The sequence below is a fragment of the Cyrtonyx montezumae genome, unplaced genomic scaffold (assembly GCF_038088225.1).
Source record: "Cyrtonyx montezumae isolate F1298 unplaced genomic scaffold, pur_monq_1.0 scaffold_3, whole genome shotgun sequence".
NCBI classification, from domain to species: domain Eukaryota; kingdom Metazoa; phylum Chordata; class Aves; order Galliformes; family Odontophoridae; genus Cyrtonyx; species Cyrtonyx montezumae.
The window spans coordinates 22,404,665-22,419,943 of record NW_027072034.1 but is presented as its reverse complement, the minus strand read 5'-3'; the positions used below and the strand labels follow the sequence as shown (position 1 = coordinate 22,419,943).

Here is a 15,279-nt window from a genome sequence, read left to right as displayed (position 1 = left end):
CTATTTTAGGAACACTCTCCTTTCTGCTCATTTTCTATTTCCCTTCATGGGTTCTAGTACTTTATCTTTTCATGGTACTGACAATTACACACAACATTCCAAAGGACACCAGGGGGAAAAAAATGGCTCTGCATCAGAACATTAAGCAATTTTATTTTACACACTGCATCAATTAATTTATCTAAACTGTAAAAAACAAAAAACTAACAAACACTGGTTCTTCAAAAAACTAATGAACACAGTCTTCAGACACACGTATCTGTTGAAAAACACAACAAAAACATTGAATGTTTAACATATTCAAGGTGAACATTAATGTCTTACAAACACAGTACTAAACAGACTTTGAGGATGAATTTCCACGAAGACAGGAGCTGAAGACTCCAGAGGCTGCAAATTGCCTCCATGGAGGTTATTCTTTCAGTTTCACACTTTAAGGCATAACTTCTACAATGCACTCCAGCTACTTGATATATGAAGTTACACACGCTCCTAAACCTCTGAAAGGTCCAAGACCTGAAACTCCCGTCCACGTTTTCCCATTGATATTTGCCCTTTTGTTAAGGGTCTAAACACTAACTGGAAAACATGAAAACTCTTCTGAGCAGGAAGAAGAAAAAAGAGAACCACAGTAATGTCTGCAGACTCTTACTTTTTACAAGATCTTTACCTTCCCTTTCAGCCTCGACGTTTGAGAAAATAACCTCAGGCAGGACAAACTAAACAAATCACACTTTTCCTTAATCTGAAAAAGACACCGCTATTACACACCACAGTAAGAGCTGGCCAGGCCCTTGTAATCACTGTTATTGCAATCATAAGACTGCAGAGAATTAACAAAATAAAGCCAAGCCAAAATCATTCCACCCTGATGGCACACCGTAAGAGGCAGCGAACTCCTGGGTAATTCATGGCAGGCTGAAAGAGAAACAAGAGAGAAGAAGGAAAGAACAGAAAGCAATTGATCTCCTCTACCCCAAACATACCTGCCTTGCCTTCCCACCATCACAGGAGAGAGCACGGCAGCAGGGAAAGGCTCTGGATACCTGCTGCGTAACAAGCAGTGGGAAGCCTGGCTCCAACAGGGCAGGGAGCGGTACCCTCACAGCCACTCTTGTCCTCTTTAAAAGAGGTTTATTTTTACAATTCATTTTCACTTGCATATTAATGTCTGGGAAAATAACTCCTGTATTACTCAGCTTTAAAGCCTGCTCAGAATTCCTACCTCTCTTTGTGTATGACTGCTTGAAACTCACCTTGGAAGGGAAAGAGGCCACTACCAAAGACATACACGCCATTTCATATAATTTAATGGCAGCCTTGCCCTCCCCTGAACTTTCAGGCCAGAATCACTGCCACACAAACTGCCAAACAGGACACCTCATTATTCCAACATGTGCAAGCGAAGCGATAGGGAGTTTCGCAGTAAAACTGATAAGGAGAGACATAAAAGACTAACGAGCTGCCTGACTGCTCCACTGCTGGGCTAGCCAAGGTCCTCCAGAGCACCTGTAGTATTGTTCCATCACGAGACAGACAGTGGGATACGACCAAAAATAACATTTAGGGATGTATGGGAGAAATGAACGCGAGGTCTGCAGCTGGAGTGTTTAATCCAGGCATGGAAAGAAATTATTAGAGAGAGGATAGTCAGCAGAAACAACATGTGATGTAGAGCTGAAAGAGCCTATTAAATGTACACAGGTTACTGAGCAGCACGAGCCTCCTTGTGCTGTTCGATTACCAGCCCAGTGCTGCATCTGCTGCTGAAATAAATTGACAAATACCTTTGAGATCTGTGTCTGTGGTACAGGTGACTGGAAAGGAGGGTCCCTTGCTAAGGAGATGCAGCACGGAGGGTCTAGAGAGGAAGACATATGAGGGGCTGCTCAGGTCTCTGGGTGTGATCAGCACAGAGCAGAGGTCTGGAAAGCCCAGCAGCGGCAACAAGGAGCAGCAGTCTCTGGGAGGGAGAAGGGAGCACCTGAGACCTGGTGGTGTTTGCACTGCTGATGGGTTCTCCAGTGTATCAGTAAGTCATCTTCTGACCCAGAAAAAATAAAAATAAAAAAACACGTGCTCTTTCCCGGCAGCGTTCTGCACCAGACAAGCCAGCTACCCCAGCAGTCTCTCCCAGAGGCACTGATCCTATTTCCTGCATGGTCTGCACTAGAAGGGGGTTGTTGCTTCAAGCAGGGATGACTTGCTCTAAATGTCTCAGCTCAGAAAGCCACAGCTTTCCCTCACACAGAGACACCTGCATGGCACATCTCCAGCTGCAGGATTTGTGTAAGGAGAAATGTGCAGGATGGAATGATGCTTTGGGATATCCAGTCACCCTGCAAGCTCCACACTTTTACTCTGGCCCCAAAACAAAGCTGGCATATTTGGAAGGTACCTATGAATTAAATCAATGTTAACATTACTACTTATTTTAGAAATCTTGTATCATGGGATAGCATCTTCTGGCTTTGATGCTAAGGTAGCAAGGCTCCATCAGTAAGGGAAGCAACAACAATCTCCCACCTTGCAGAGGGCCTTCAGCACAACACCCACTTTGTAACCTGGGATAGAAAATCCAGGCAGCAAATACACTGCCTTACGCTAACATACCAGCCAGCCCTGCACCAGTTCCTCACACCCAGCAACGAACATGCACAGTGCAGCCACTTTCTGCCATGAACCTCAGTATCCAACTTCATGACTTGAGATTGATGCTCTTTGTTCCACTCTACATAGCAGCACCCAAACAGATGCCTAACTTTCAAGGGCTTTTTACAAAAATCATGATTCCCTCTGAGATCAACAGAAAACAGCCCGCTGGCACCTCCACAAACTTCACCAACAAGGCTTCCTTTTATTTGAATAGCAACTAACAGAGCCACCATTCTTTTTCACTAAGCCCTTTTTTAAACACCCAAACATTAAAAATAATTTCCGCAACTTATACATCCAGATTTAAAAAGTCATTTCATACTCCATGTCTCAAATCCCCCCAAATGGCACCTCATATTTTCCTCTCTCCTAATATATAATCTTCATTTCATTACCAACAAGCCTAAAGACCTCATAATGCTGCAATTGATTATAAACAAGATAGTGCCCACATCTGATGAGGGCTGACCTAATTGTCTGTCTCGTCTACATTTCTGCAGGGCAAATTTACTGACATTTTTGCGCAAATTCAAAGCTGGCTGAGCCCAATAACCTTTTACGCCTCTGTCATTAGACTGTCATTAGACTTCCACGCCTTCACAAACAGAAAAGCAGTTGCTCCTTTTGTCCCCCGAAGTCAGCAGTCCAGCTGTAAACTACCAACTTCACAGCCTACTCAGCACCTACAATATTTGCAAAAACAAGAAAACCCACCGTAGAAAACACACAAATTGCAGCCTATCGAGGTTGTGGAATCAAGTTCGGAAAGGCCCTTTTCAGACATGCACACCAGTTTCCAAAAGAAGAAACAGAATGAGTGAGGCAAGTTGGTGGACAAGGTCAATAAACAGGGTTTTTAATCACGCTTACAAAAAAAAAAAAAAAAAAAGCCCACAAAATCAACGTACTTAGCTCCTTCCAAAAGTAATGCCTCCTAATTATCTCCAAGGAAACTACAGCAGATACAAAGAGTACAATAACAGTATTTGATAGAGCAAATTATCCGCTACAAAGCACTGTTTTTCAACACAGTCACCACCATTAGCTAAGCATGCCACGCTTGTAAAAACCTTCACCAGTGGAGGAGAACCACTGTCGCTGACCCCACTGCTGAAATACACCACCCACCTCCTCAGTGTGTTCACACCCACTTGGCCTCTGGAAACATTCAGCACTGAGTATCAGTGGATGCCATTTTTTTCCCACATGGAGGAATTCAGCAACATCCCTTTGCTTTATATACACTTGGAAGCACTGAAGCACTCAAGGCCAGGTTGGATGGGGCTGTGGGCAGCCTGAGCTGAAGGGTGGCAGCCATGCTCACAGAAAAGTGCTGGAACTGGGTGGGCTTTGAGGCCCCTTCCAACCTAAGACATTCTATGCTTCTATGAACAAGGGAACAGGCACAGGCAGCTTACAGGGAACTCTTCAGCCCAGTGACAGCCCTCAAGTTTCTCTGCCCACTGGCCAAATTTTCACTGCAAGTACTGAGAACAAGACAGTCCAGTGGCCCACCTTCCTCCAGCAGATTCCAGCCTGGGAGTCAGTGCATTTCACAGAACTGCAGTGGTTGGAAGGGATCTCCATAACACACCAAGTCCAACCCCCTGCTAAAGCAATTCTCTACAGCAGGTGGCACAGGACAGTGTCCAGGTGGGTCTTGATATCATCAGAGATATTCTCCACAAGTCCCCTGGGAGGCCTGCCCTTCCAGAGGGCAAACTTCGAACTCTAAGCCCAAGAGGACGCCAATGACTTAACACAAAGATATTTTGAAGCAAAGAATGCAGCTCCATCACAGAACATACATAACCTCCAGCACTGGCAGCCTCATGTTCAGCAGCAACTGAATGTCTATGGTTTCTTTTTTTAATGAAATGCTAGTTCCCATCATATATGAATTTCTTACGCAAAAACTTTCAGTTTTTCTCTTGTTAATCTCAATTCAGCAGGGAAAATTTACTTAACAGTTCCATACATTTAAAATTCTCTGTCTGAACTTTAATGCAGAAATACATCTCCTAGAGCAAGTGTTCTTTAAACCATCACTTTTCAATGGCAGTTCCCCCTTCGGTCGTTCATCATCCATAATTTTCTTTCACAAAATTTGGTTACAAGTAGCCAGTTTTATGACACTGATTACACAGTGACTGATGAACTGTGTCAACTTCGGAAATAAAGGGATTTTCAATCTGAAACGCAGCCACTGAGCAGAAGTCAGGCTCTGGTACTACGCTTTCAGTCTCCCACCAACTCCTGATGTCTTAAAGTTGCGTGCTGCTGTGAGTGTCAAACATTCTGCCCCCGTTATTAACCTCTCCTCATTTATTTCGCTTGTTCAAGAAAACAGTGCAGAAGAAGGATGCAATTTCAGCGGCTGATCATAAGGCTGGGCAAAAAACAAGCAGAGAAATGCAGCTTCCCAACCCCTTCCCATGAAAACGGCAGTGGCCCTGCTGCCAACAGCTCCCTCCATAGCTAAATCTGAGCTTCAGTCTGCACGGAAAAGAAGAACTCAGTGTTTGAGTGGACGCAGCAGCATTTAAACTTTCACAAATAGCAGTCGGAGCTCGACATGTTACGCATAAGACCTGACTCTTGCTATTTCCAGAGGAAAGCAAGAGGCTGCCTGACAGTGTGGCTGCACCATCCCTGTGGGAGAGCTGAGCAGGAAGGCCCTGGGGGTCCCAGCCCACAGTCACGTCCCTGCAGGTGGAACTCAGTGCTCAGAGCATGCATTCACACGCACACGCGTGGCGTGGATTCACTGCTTTCCTTAGGGCTCCTGGATGGCTCCGGCCCGCTCATGAGCTGGACACCGCATCCACCAGTGGAGAGAGGAACAAACAACAAAATAATTGTTAAAAAAAAAAAGAGAGAGAGAGATCTTAATTCAGAAGAACGCTTGGGACTTCGCTTAACCAGGCTGCTGGAAAGCGTTATTGTGGTTGGCCCGGCTCCAGGATCAACTGCTCGCTGTGCGCGCACGCTGGAAGCAGCACCCGGAGCGAGAGTCAAAGTATCCGAGGGACAGCAGCAGAGTTTGCGTGTGCTTTATTTAAAAAAAAAAAAAAAAAAAAAAAAAAAAAAGCGGGAGCACAAAAGATAAGGCCTACTAGAGGCAAGCTGCCGCTCTGGAATAAACTTCTGCCTGCCCGCAACTCTCCCGCCGGCTCCTCAGCCCGCACACGAGGCCACGGCGGAGGCGTCGCGGAGCCCCGGCCGCGGAGCGCAGCGGCCCCCAGGCGGCCGCCACCGGCCCCGCTGCTCGGAGGACAGCGGCTCCTGTCCGCAGAGCGCTCGCGCTGCCCCTCCGCCCCGAGGGGGCTCAACCGGCGGAGCCGCCCCTCCGCCCCTCTCGGCCGGGGAGCGGAGGAGCGGCCAGAGGGAAGCGCGGGCTGCCCACGGGGCTCCGGCTCCCGGCTCAAGGGCCGACAAAAGACACCGTGCCGGCCGCCCCCGCTGCCCCGAGGCCGGGCGCGGTGCCGCCCCGCGGCTTACGGCGCTAATGGGATTACGCCGGGCCGAGCGGTGCCCGCCGCTGTCACCGCCCGGGGAGGGTCGCTCCCCCCCGCCCGCCGCGCTGCCCGCCCGGCCCCATTGTTCGTCGTGCCGCCCTTACCGTGCGCGGGGCTGGGGCTGCCGGCTCTCCTCGCTGCGGCTGCTGCAGGGGCAGTGGCGCTCGGCCGCCGGAGGTCCGAGCCATTAAAAGCTCCGCGGGGAGGAGGAGGAGGAAGAGAAGGCGGCGGCGGGAGGAGGACGGCGGGGGACTGGAGGGAGCAGGGTCGCCATGTCCGGCTTCCAGCCCGGGGAGCCCACCCGGCCGGGCGCGAGGAGGGAGACGGCGGGGGATCCTGCTGCCGCCCGCGGACCGGGGAAGCGGGAACTGGACTCCGGGCAGCGCGGCCGCACCTCCCCTAACCCTGCCCCCTCCCGGAGGGGGAGCCGCGGGCGGGAGGAGGCGGCCGACAGCCCCCTCCAGCGTTCGCAGGCGGCGGATCGCCGCGGCCGCCCGCGTCGGCGTTACCCGCGGCTTAGGGAGCGGAGCGCCGCCGCCCGGATACCTGGCGGCCGTCGCGGGCACTCCGCGCCGAGGGGCGGCTGTGGAAAGCGGGCGGCTCCGGGCACTCTCCGCCCTCTCGCCTCATGGGAGGATGTCGCTGCCCCTTTTGTGGCTTGGAGAACCGTGCTGTTACGGGGGCTCCAGGGGTAAGGTACCCAGCGGCAGGGTTGGTCCCTCTGGCCTGGGAGCCTGCTCGCTTTTCATCCTTAGGTGACGGCAACGAGTGGCAGCAGGGTGGGTGACAGGGGCTGCCTCACAAAAACGTCTCCAGTATGTGGGTTGAGAGGAGAACACCGCACAAGGGTGAGCTGCGCGAGCTGGGACCCATGCTTTCGCGGAGCATGAGCATCTCTGTGCTGTGCATTCATCTCCTCAGAGAAGTTATAGAGCTATGGCAAAAAGGCTCCCAAATACACTTAGGAGAAGCTCTTAAGACACCGCTCTCCTTCGTTTAACTTAAGCCTTCAGAAGTGCCGCTTTTTTTGCCTTCTCCTGTCTTACCCAGCATTATTTTCCTGAAGAAGTCTGGTGGAATAGAGCACGGCAGAGGAAACGCTTCGGGCCTCACAGGTTCTCTCACTCTCTCAGGAGATAGCAGTGAACTGAGTGTGTATTTATAAAGTAACCCTCCTCAGTACTCAGCATCTATACGCCATTTGAGGAACCCAGTACGAGAACACCGCAAACATTTTCTCCTTTAAGCTGTGCCTTTGCATAACCCTCTGAAGACAAATTCCTCTACTGTCAACAGCAGTGCCTCTGTGCACAAACAGCTCACTACAGACACCTCAGTGTATCTGTAGGGATACACCAACCAACCTTCTGAGAGCCATTTCTTTGGTCAGCTCCCAAACCTTAACCAAAGTACACAGGCTGGGAAGTGTCCTTAGCTGTCAACACTTGATAAGAGAGTAACTGTTGTTATTCTCCCAGGACCTTTTCCTCACAAAATGTGTGTAGAAAACTAAGAGGAAAGGCTACGTGTTCATCCTAACAACGTAAACGGGGATTAAGAACACAGACATAAGTTTTGCTTTTTCCAAACACTTATTTTGTCAGCAGCTTTAACCACTAATTAAGGTGGAGTTAAGGTAAGAGCAGAACTGCAAGGTCCAACCACAGCATTTAGAATTTCCTGGCACTTTTTACATAGGCTTCCCACTCACTCATGTCTCATTCACACTTAACACGGTGTTGTTATCATCTACATCAAATAAACAAGGTCATCTTCGATGCCTTCCAAGTCTGAGTGACCTTGAAACTTCTCTGGGTACTAAACAGAAGTAGTAAGTTGCCCTGCAGCTATTGATCAGTCATTACTGAGCTCCAGATAGCAACAGTGACATATTTTATTGAATGGTAATCTGCTTGAGGCATCAAAGATGGTAACATGTGGGCCACTTCTCCAGGAGCCACAGGCAGACTTGCATCTGGTTTATTGGCTCTCGACTCTTGAGTCTTCTGTAAGAATGGAGCACAACTAGTAACCGACATCTAAAGATGTCAAGAATTTGCTCTCTCTCACTGTTCATCCAGTCAGTCATAAAGGCTTCTCTCATCCATCCATTCCCATTAATGCTCTTTACAATTCTAAGCAGCATTTTTTTCTCTAAAATGGATTTCTCTTTAGTGAATGACACACGGCAGCATCTTGCATACTTCTGAAAAGCATTAATTGCTGCTGTTAGATTCTTGTAGTACATAGGGTCACATTTTTCCATGTTGAATGAATTCGTTGAGATATCAAATAAACAGGGTCATTTGAGAGAGACGGCATGCATTCTTTTTGAAAAGTAGCTGAATTTAGAAAAATTATTCTAGCTGTCATGTTTTTGAAAGAAAAAGGTAATCTCTGTCTGCGTCCAATGACACTGAAGAGCAGGAAATAGATTTCAGATTATCCAAAACCAAATGGGCACCACTGTTTGTGTCTGCATTACCCAAGGAGGGGAAAGGAGGACTTTGGTTAACAGGGTTGTGTTGTCTTGAGAGTCTGCCTCTGTGCCTCCTCCTGTCTGTTTCCCTGTTAAGGAAGAAATAGCAACAGCCATGCTGGAATGCAGATACTGCTCTTGGGAAAGCTTTCACATCTTACAGTTATGTTTTCATTGAAAGTTTCTCCTATTTGCTGCAAGGTTCTAGAAGGCATCTGTGTACGTCATCATTTATGGCAAAGTACTTTTTTTTCCTGCCATATGATAACTTGTTTGCCTTTCTGTGTACTTTGTCAAACTAAATTATTGGACTCAAAGCCCGAGTATGTGGATTAAGTTCTTTGGTATGGTTTACACTAATGTCAGAGAATGGTCCTTCTGGCCTTAATCGATATCTGTTTTGTAAACTACTTCAAAAATGTGTTGAGTTCAAATATTTGTCTCTGCTATATTAAGGAGAAAAGCTGAGATGCTGCCCTAATAGAAATGTGTGTATATATTTCAGCTACATCTTTTGTCTATTTGTTTTTTTCTTTCATGAACATTCCACAGATGTTTTCCCTGGAGCCTGAAATTTTGTTTCAAAGACCCTTTCAGCAAATAATTTGCACTAGATTTATCATTCTGTTTTGGTTTTAAGTGTGCTTTGTGGCTCAGTCTTGCAAACCTAAGGCAATGACCAGTCCATTTTAGGCCTTCTCTCATATGTCTTAATGTTACTTCTCATAACATTAGCATGTATCTGTGCCAGTGAATTAACTTGTGATAGCTCACGTCTTTGCTAATTTAGTTGCAAGAGCATGGCAGAATTCTCCATGCAAGTCTTTCAGTATCATTTCACCATTATTTTTATTATGTTTCCCCCACCTCACTGTATTTTGTTTACAATACATTTGTGTTACAGTCTTCAGTTAAGATGATCATACTACTTGACTTTCTGGTAGGGTTAGTAATGCTGGGCTGACACATCTTGCTGCTACATCAGAATTTAACACCTAACTACAGCTAGAAGCAGTGACAGTTAACAACTATATAGTCCTAGCAGTAGAAGATCTTAACTTTGGGGGAAAAATAAACAACACACACACACACACAAACAAACAAAAAAAACAACAACAACAACAAAACAACCCATTGCCAAATACTAAAGAATTTTATTACAATTCTCAAACGTTCAGAATATCGTTAGGTGAAATACTCAACCATTAAATAGAAGTGAGTGAAGTGCTAACAGCCCGATAATGACCAGATTTTGTTTACTTCCTGCTCCTTTAGGACTGTGAATTAAAAGAGAGCTTTTCAAGGCTAAATGCAAAAGTTTCCCAAGAACTAAAGAATTTATACAAGAGAGTCTTTGCATATCAAGCTCCACCCCCTAACTTCATTACTATTGTACATCACCTTTGTTACACGTCATCATACTTACCTTGCATGGTCCACTGTATTTGTGTTTCAGGATGAATGCGTTTGCTACATTAGCTGCTTCTACGTGCGAAGGTGATCATCAGTGAGTTGATAGATGAATCATCCCTGAAGCTTCAGAGCTAAAATGTTCACTGGAAATTAATGAACAACTTGCACTCCTCAAAACAGTGTAAGGTTTCATCACTTCTGCTTACTTCATGCTTGCTTTTTCACTTACACTTCATGTAAGGAGAAAATAAAGGCTTATTTTTTCAGTAACACTGAAAATTCTGAAGCATTTGTTAACGAACAAAGATACTGAAGTGCTGTGAAGTGATGTAAATAAAAAAATTACTAAGAAAATAATTTATTATATTTGCCTGAAAAAATATATTTTTCAACATGGAGCAGAACATTTAAGAAAACAGAAGCCAAGAAAATCCAAATTGAAAAAAATGGTTGAACATCCTTTTGCTATTTGTACTCAGGTTTCCTCTCCTGAAGTCCATTTTCACCTTTCCTCCCAAAAGAAGGTGTAGGGGAAGGTGATGGTTTCCAGGAGGACTTTACAAATAAATTTGTTAAGCGATTCTGAGACCTCTCAGCACTGTGATGAAGAACCATCTCAATATCTGGGCTGATATAAGCAAACAGAGTTCTAATACAAGTGAAAACAATGCTGTTTGTACAGCCCCTCAGAATTTATGCCATGAGTAATCACAGCTGAAGAGTACTCTCATATATATAAAAACTGAGAGAATACAGAACAATAAATGTGGCTCATAGCATTATTAGACTTCAAGGTTCCCATGACAGTAATAACCCTCTTGCTCTCCACTTCCCCATCCATCCCTCTGCCAATATTTTTACTGTGACTTTCTGCAGGTGAATACATCTGAAACGCTGTGGTACATCTGAATAAATCCTCCTGGAATAATCCTCACTGACAAGCAGTAGTGTGGGAACCTTATCTCATGCACCGTCACGTCCAGGATTTCTCATGGCTCCTTTCTAACTTTGTACTGGACAACAGGCATTTCATTTTTACATCAGCTATTTACAACAGGTGACTTAATTACTGTCTTATCCATCGCCCTATTCTTCCGCTTTCACTATCAGAACACCTAAATTTGGCTGGAGGGAGCAACTGCGAAACCTGTCAGGGCAAACATCCGCTCGCTGTCTGATTTTGCTATCTCAGAATGCAGGCTCTGGAATTAGCCAATTCCTCCAAATGTCAGAGCAGACGTCGCATCTGCTGAGGGCGGTAATTTATTTGCTTCTCATCTGAGACGTGCACCAGAGTGAAGAGAAACAAGGCCATTAGCTTCTACTTGGGTTTAATTTCGTTAACGAGATTCCTTCTTCAGAAGGAATGTTTTAAACTTTCCATTCAGAAAATGAAAGCTATTCAATAATTTATAGAAACGATATTTTACCGCAGAAAGCTTAGCAAGATCTGCGTAATTTACACTAAGTAAAATCAAGAAATTGAATGATTACAGATTTGGAAAGCATTCTTATTTTCCTGCTTTTTTCTCTTTTCCACTGCAGTTATTTCTCTTTTTGTAAGTAGGATTCCAATGGACTACGGGATCACAGAATTGCAGGGGCTTAAAGGGACCTCCGGAGATCGAGTCCAATGCTTCCACTAAAGCACCCTAGAGTAGAGTGTAAACACCGTGGCTGTTCTAAAAAAAGCAGAATTAAGGCTAAATGATATGAAGCATCAATTCCACCAACAAGGAAGAACTTCCATGGCAGTCTATTTTCTGCTGTAGTGTACTTTTTATTTGGGAAGGAAAAGGTTCCTCAGTGGTTGACTGGGTTAAGTTTCTCCTTTTTCTCCCATGAGCTCCCATCAGATTGCAGAGAATGATACTCAGAATTGTTTTGCATGTTATTCCCTGTACAAATGTCCTCACTGGTCAATCATTGGCAAAGACCTCTACTTATCATCAGTGACCCTGCTGAGGGGATGGGAATTCACCCTCAGCAAGTTTATTGATGATACAGAGTTGGGAGGAATGGCTGACACTCCGGAAGGCTGTGCTGCCATTCAGTGAGACCTGGATAGGCTGGAGGGTTGGGCAGAGGGGAACCAGATGAGATTTAACAAGAGCAAGTGTATGCATGCACTGGTACAGGTTGGGGGATGAGCTGCTGGAGAGGAGCTCTGAGGAGAGGGACCTGGGTGGCCATGAGCCAAGCAGTGTGCCCTGGTGGCCAAGAAGGCCAATGGTATCCTGGGGGGCATTAAAAAGGGCATGGCCAGCAGGTTGAGGGAGGTGATCCTCCCCCTCTACTCTGCTCTGATGAGGTCCCACCTGGAGTATTATGTCCAGTTCTGGGTTATCTGGTACAAAAAAGACAGGGATCTCCTGGAAGGAGTTCAGCAGAGGACCACAAAGATGATAAAGGGCATGGAGCACCTCCCTTATGAGGAGAGGCTGAGAGACCTGGGTCTGTTCAGCCTTGAGATGGGAAGACTCAGAGAGGATCTGATCCATGTCTATAAATACGTAAGGTGCAGGATGCAAAGGGTCGAGGCTGAACTCTTCTCAGCAGTGTGTGGCAATAGGACGAGGGGAAATGGCCACAAACTGAAGCATAGAAGTTCTGCACAAATGTCATGGGAACTCCTTCCCAGTGCAGTGAGGGAGCAGTGGCACAGCTGCACAGAGAGGTGGTGGAGTCTCCTTCTCTGGAGACGTTCCAGACCCGCCTGGACGCCTACCTGTGCAACCTGGGCTAGGGAGCTGCTGTGGCAGGGGGTTGGACTCCATGGTCTCTGGAGGTCCCTTCCAACCTTTCAGAGAAAAAAAATGCCTTATGTCTATTGTCACTAATATTTTTGCCATTTCCTCAGTGAGCGGTCCATTTATCCTATGTCTTCATTCCTGACACTAGTACAGTGCTCCATATCATTTCAGTTATTTGTGAAGCTTACTTTTCCACTTCGTAATTTTGTTAAATATGAGAATCACCATTTGCTGGGACATCAAAGAACAGAAGCCTATCATTTTTGCTTTATTGATGATCCTTAGGATGCATTTGATCTCAAAAAAAAAAAAAAAGTAATAATCTATATTTTCTGTGGTGATAGTTTGCTGTTTTCAGTAGAGTTAAGATGATAATTAGAAAAAAAGAAAAAAATTGTACTCTTTTAGGTACTAGATTTCAAAACATAACTGGATTGAATTTACTGCTGAAGTAGGACAGGCTTAACCAGAATAGTTCCCAGGAAATGTCTTAATGTGCCAGGAGTTTTAATAATAGCCTGTACTAAATTTAACCGGTTCTTTATACTAAAGATGCCTATCATCTCATGCCTTTACATTCCAGAGCACATTCTTTCCTTTGATACTTCTAATTGCTTCACCGCTGCCTGGTTAGCTCGTTCCCTCCGCAGGCTTTCTGTGGTTGCTGACAGCTCTGGCGCTGCACATCTGCACTGTGCCATATCTCCCTCTGGCACTGGGGAGGAAACCCTAATCCCTGCTTCCTGCTGTAATGTCTCCTCCTGAAGAAGCAGGCCAGTCACAGAGGAGCTGCAGTTCTCATAAAACTGTGCTAACGTTAAAGGTGTTTAATCTTCTACCAGGGGAAGGCAGGGAGCCTTGCTTTCTGCTGCACTTTGATCCCTGTGCAGGTTACTTACTAAAATCCAGCATTTCATGCTTGCCACTTCTGAATGCCTGAAAAAAATCCCACATACGAGCTCCTCAAAAACAGTGTGGGGAAAAAAAGGTCGGAACATTTCGTGATGCTTTTATTAGACTAAATATTTCTCCTTTGTCTTTTGCTTAGAAGCCATGTAACGCTCTGCACTGCCAAGATGAGAAAGCATTTTTTCCTTTCCAGGCCCCACAGCATGCACCTACATGAACACCAGTGCTGAAATAGGCTTCATATAAAGTGATTCCTACCCTAGCTGATCCTATATGACCTGTTTGAAGTATTCCTATATCAAAAAGTTCTGCAAACGCAGGGAAGAGCTTTGGAGGTGTACAGAGGTTCTGTGCAAACAAAACTATGGAGGGAAAAGAGAGGACAGGAATGCAGTAATGAGGGATGGGTGCAAATGACTGGGAACCAGAGGGAGAAAACATCATGGGGCATGGGATAAGTGTAGAGCAAGCCTCCTCCTGGCGTGCTTAGCCTGCTCCTGACAGGAGACTTACGGACTTGCTGAGAAAAGTTTCCTCACAACAGCTCACTTAATGAGCACCAGCAAGCCTACTCTGACAGAGCTGCCCTGGTTCTGCAGTTTAATTTCTAGACACACCCATCAGAACTTACTTTCATTTATCAACTGCAACACATAAAACACACTTCTTGATTTTAAACATCCTCATATTTCAGCAATGGTGGAGAAATGGTGAATTGTTCCCTATTCACCCACACCCATACGTTCCTGACTGTAGATGTGCACACCGTTTCCTGCGCAGTTGTTGTCTTTTCGATGCGAAGAGCCCTTAATTCTTCAGGGTCGCTTCAGATGGGTGGCACTGTGAGTGGGTGAAACTTCTGCTCTCTTTCTCAACCTTTCTCTCCCTTTCCATGCACCAGCATCAGGACTGCGTCCAAACACAAGGCCAAGTTGCACAGTCAGTGATACAGCACAGTCGATGATGGGAGAGGAAGAGGAGTTTGTTATGAGGAAAACCAGCCTAAAGCTTTTCAATGCTGCTCTTTTTTCCAACCAAAGCAACCGTTCTTTTCCACCATAATTATGGTATTACCAGAGAAATTTAGGATTCAGGGGAAAACTAACCTTGATTCTTTTTTAGATGATCCGATGAATGCTTGGTTGTCTTTTGAAGTTAGATATTTAGGTGCCTATGCCTCTTAGTTTGCACACAATGTTTCAAGTGATTTGTCATTAGGAAGTTGATTTTTAAGGAAGTTGTGTGAATTTTTAGTACCTGTAATTCATAAGGGAAAACAGCAACTGTGCTGGGGAAGAATAAAAGACCTACAAAACACATCTGGAAACAGAGCATCTTTTCTATTGGATTAGCAGGGGTTTGGGCCTAGCAGGCCAAACACCACAGACGAGACGGCTTTCGTCTTGTCTCACTTTTCAGCCATCTGCTGCTCTTATGACAAAACCTATAAAACATTTAATAACGTTTATCTTAGAAAAGTGACAGTGGGCAACCACTCAGAGCTCTGTTTTACATTTGTCACATGAGTGATGAAAGGAGCACAGGTCCTGCT

General features: G+C 45.6%; 1 protein-coding gene across 5 annotated transcripts in view; it reads right to left on the bottom strand.

The window, feature by feature from the left end:
- Nucleotides 1-6,514, bottom strand: part of FARP1 (FERM, ARH/RhoGEF and pleckstrin domain protein 1) — a 202,859-nt gene extending 196,345 nt beyond the window's left edge. For all 5 annotated transcript variants that reach the window (XM_065740806.1, XM_065740810.1, XM_065740807.1 and 2 more), the window contains exon 1: nt 6,278-6,514. The gene's annotated coding sequence lies outside the window, so the exon portion shown is untranslated. The remainder of the gene's footprint in view (nt 1-6,277) is intronic.
- Nucleotides 6,515-15,279: the final 8,765 nt, after the last annotated feature.